The following is a 4,758-nucleotide window of genomic DNA, read 5'->3' on the forward strand; positions in this document are numbered from 1 at the left end:
AAAAATTGCAGAAGTGAGAGACACAGACCCGCCAGCCTCTTGCTACAAGCATCGAACCGACGTGACATATCTGACGGTGACTCAGGCATCCGCGTACTGCCACAACTATCCACCCCCCCCCCCCACTCTCTCTCTGCCCCCTTCCCACACAATACCGAATTTAACCAACTTTATCGCTTAACCTAACTGTGGCTGTACCAGATTATCGCTTAACCTAACTGTGGCTGTACCAGATTATCGCTTAACCTAACTGTGGCTGTACCAGATTATCGCTTAACCTAACTGTGGCTGTACCAGATTATCGCTTAACCTAACTGTGGCTGTACCAGATTATCGCTTAACCTAACTGTGGCTGTACCAGATTATCGCTTAACCTAACTGTGGCTGTACCAGATTATCGCTTAACCTAACTGTGGCTGTACCAGATTATCGCTTAACCTAACTGTTGCTGTACCAGATTATCGCTTAACCTAACTGTGGCTGTACCAGATTATCGCTTAACCTAACTGTGGCTGTACCAGATTATCGCTTAACCTAACTGTGGCTGTACCAGATTATCGCTTAACCTAACTGTGGCTGTACCAGATTATCGCTTAACCTAACTGTGGCTGTACCAGATTATCGCTTAACCTAACTGTGGCTGTACCAGATTATCGCTTAACCTAACTGTGGCTGTACCAGATTATCGCTTAACCTAACTGTGGCTGTACCAGATTATCGCTTAACCTAACTGTGGTTGTACCAGATTATCCCTTAACCTAACTCAATTTGTCCCTTAACCTAACTCAATTTGTCCCTTAACCTAACTCAATTTGTCCCTTAACCTAACTCAATTTGTCCCTTAACCTAACTCAATTTGTCCCTTAACCTAACTCAATTTGTCCCTTAACCTAACTCAATTTGTCCCTTAACCTAACTCAATTTGTCCCTTAACCTAACTCAATTTGTCCCTTAACCTAACTCAATTTGTCCCTTAACCTAACTCAATTTGTCCCTTAACCTAACTCAATTTGTCCCTTAACCTAACTCAATTTGTCCCTTAACCTAACTCAATTTGTCCCTTAACCTAACTCAATTTGTCCCTTAACCTAACCCACGTTGTCCCTTAACCTAACCCACGTTGTCCCTTAACCTAACCCACGTTGTCCCTTAACCTAACCCACGTTGTCCCTTAACCTAACCCACGTTGTCCCTTAACCTAACCCACGTTGTCCCTTAACGTAACCCACGTTGTCCCTTAACGTAACCCACGTTGTCCCTTAACGTAACCCACGTTGTCCCTTAACGTAACCCACGTTGTCCCTTAACGTAACCCACGTTGTCCCTTAACGTAACCCACGTTGTCCCTTAACCTAACCCACGTTGTCCCTTAACCTAACCCACGTTGTCCCTTAACCTAACCCACGTTGTCCCTTAACCTAACCCACGTTGTCCCTTAACCTAACCCACGTTGTCCCTTAACCTAACCCACGTTGTCCCTTAACCTAACCCACGTTGTCCCTTAACCTAACCCACGTTGTCCCTTAACCTAACCCACGTTGTCCCTTAACCTAACCCACGTTGTCCCTTAACCTAACCCACGTTGTCCCTTAACCTAACCCACGTTGTCCCTTAACCTAACCCACGTTGTCCCTTAACCTAACCCACGTTGTCCCTTAACCTAACCCACGTTGTCCCTTAACCTAACCCACGTTGTCCCTTAACCTAACCCACGTTGTCCCTTAACCTAACCCACGTTGTCCCTTAACCTAACCCACGTTGTCCCTTAACCTAACCCACGTTGTCCCTTAACGTAACCCACGTTGTCCCTTAACGTAACCCACGTTGTCCCTTAACGTAACCCACGTTGTCCCTTAACGTAACCCACGTTGTCCCTTAACGTAACCCACGTTGTCCCTTAACCTAACCCACGTTGTCCCTTAACCTAACCCACGTTGTCCCTTAACCTAACCCACGTTGTCCCTTAACCTAACCCACGTTGTCCCTTAACCTAACCCACGTTGTCCCTTAACCTAACCCACGTTGTCCCTTAACCTAACCCACGTTGTCCCTTAACCTAACCCACGTTGTCCCTTAACCTAACCCACGTTGTCCCTTAACCTAACCCACGTTGTCCCTTAACCTAACCCACGTTGTCCCTTAACCTAACCCACGTTGTCCCTTAACCTAACCCACGTTGTCCCTTAACCTAACCCACGTTGTCCCTTAACCTAACCCACGTTGTCCCTTAACCTAACCCACGTTGTCCCTTAACCTAACCCACGTTGTCCCTTAACCTAACCCACGTTGTCCCTTAACCTAACCCACGTTGTCCCTTAACCTAACCCACGTTGTCCCTTTGCCTAACATAGTTCACTGCTCGGAATCTCTGGTGTCGTTGTTATCCTCATGTAGATGTCTTGCGAGTGTTGCTTACTTTCCACATATTCCCGCTATCCACTGTCAATTGTACTGCAATAGGACTATATCGCCCCCCCCCCCCCCCCTCTGCCCCTCTCTTTGTGTCTCCGTCCTCTCAAGCTGGTCGGTCTGGCGTTTGAGTGTTAAATGAGCCTCGCAGCTGTTCAGTTGCGTTCAGATGTCGACGCCCTCAGTGTACGTCGTGGTATGGTCTGTGTCCATTGTCCGCTGATGTCGTACGCGTAACCCACACGCTGTACCGATCATCGGTAGTTACGTACAGAGTGAAGTAGTGTGATACGTGTGACCGTACGCTGGCTGTGCCCAACGGTGTCGAATCTCAATTTCCATATGTTGTGCTCGATGCTACTTGTCTCGTCTCCCAATAACAGCTAGGTTGCACTGTGGTACGCCGTAGAGGCGTGTGGGAGGAACGTACGAACGCATTGTATGTCACCCTGGGTCGCTGGGGGTGGTGGTGCGGTGAGTCAGGTCAGGTCAGCGTGAGCCGTGTGATGTAGTGACGCGTGTATTCCGACTTTGTCGTATTGCCTCACACAAAGTGCTACCCTGGTGGACCGCGTTCCATATCTGGGACATGCCGCAGATGCCGGTTGACAGTGGATCGCGGAAGGGACATCGCATACGTGCGCGGGCCACCTTCCACGTGTTCTCTTCTGCACATGTCGCAGTGTGTATGTGGTCTGATGTAGCGTGTCGTGACACATGACATCCTGGCATGCAAGAATTGTTGAATTCGCAAATGTAGGTGGACATCTACGTTTACTGCCCAAGATACGCAAATGAACTGGAAATCCGTTGTTGAGCGGTTGTTCACGCTGGAGGTGAATCTGTGATGGCGACGATCGGTACAGCTATTAACCGGTTGTTTCAGCGGTACCCGCCACATCCACACACGTGACTAGGCCCATGTGGGTATGAAGCGATACGCGGCGGTGGCTTGGTGGGACTGTTCCCGGCCGGTGAAGGGGGGCCGCCCGGCGTGTTGGCCGCGCGCTGCGTGGGCGCACGCGCAACAGGCGGCTGGTGGGGGGCGCCGAGTGGCAGGAGCGCCAGCCGACGGGCTCGGCAGGCGGCGCAGCTACGCTGCGGCGCACCCTGCACGCGGCGCCTGGCGGCCAAAGTTGGTTCAGCCGAGCCCGGTGCGAAGCGCGGTGGACATCTGCAGTGTGCTGGTCTGATTGAGGACTGTGTGCGTTGAGGATGCGCCGCCGCCTGGCACTCGGCGCCGCGACGCCGTCTGCTGCTCGGTCGCCCCAGCGGTTCTCGCAGGTGGTTTGTATCGCAGTTGTGCGGACGTGTTGGCGCGTGCGCTGTGCTGGGAGAGTTCGCTTCTGCACCCAAGTGGGGCTTTGCCCTTGTGTGGCGCTGGCGTTGGAGCTGCCGGTCACCATAGGTGGCGCGTGTTGTCTCCCGCCGGCAATGCCACGACAGCACGCTCCCGGGCCTCTGTCGGCAGCGGCAAGCTCAGTTGGGAGCAAGGGTGTTCGCACTAAAACCGTCTACTCGCCTAACTCCGGGCGATTGCGCCTCTCTCGAAACCGACCAAGTACCTAGGACGGCGCTGCGCGCCGCCGGGACCTGAGAGGGTTTCGAGGTGTATCGTGCAGGGGAGCTCGGCCTCCTCCTGTTTGCAGAATAATTGAGCGGACGCTTGCGTGTTCGCGCGGGCCCCCGGGACACACTCCCGGGCGGCCGGCTGCTCAGCTCTAGTTGACGCAGCTCCCTGGTTGATCCTGCCAGTAGTCATATGCTTGTCTCAAAGATTAAGCCATGCATGTCTCAGTACAAGCCGCATTAAGGTGAAACCGCGAATGGCTCATTAAATCAGTTATGGTTCCTTAGATCGTACCCACGTTACTTGGATAACTGTGGTAATTCTAGAGCTAATACATGCAAACAGAGTCCCGACCAGAGATGGAAGGGACGCTTTTATTAGATCAAAACCAATCGGATTGGCTTGTCTGGTCCGTTTGCCTTGGTGACTCTGAATAACTTTGGGCTGATCGCACGGTCCTCGTACCGGCGACGCATCTTTCAAATGTCTGCCTTATCAACTGTCGATGGTAGGTTCTGCGCCTACCATGGTTGTAACGGGTAACGGGGAATCAGGGTTCGATTCCGGAGAGGGAGCCTGAGAAACGGCTACCACATCCAAGGAAGGCAGCAGGCGCGCAAATTACCCACTCCCGGCACGGGGAGGTAGTGACGAAAAATAACGATACGGGACTCATCCGAGGCCCCGTAATCGGAATGAGTACACTTTAAATCCTTTAACGAGTATCTATTGGAGGGCAAGTCTGGTGCCAGCAGCCGCGGTAACACGCGATCTAGTGT

This window comes from Schistocerca gregaria, unplaced genomic scaffold (genome assembly GCF_023897955.1).
Source record: "Schistocerca gregaria isolate iqSchGreg1 unplaced genomic scaffold, iqSchGreg1.2 ptg001537l, whole genome shotgun sequence".
Taxonomy (NCBI): Eukaryota; Metazoa; Arthropoda; class Insecta; order Orthoptera; family Acrididae; genus Schistocerca; species Schistocerca gregaria.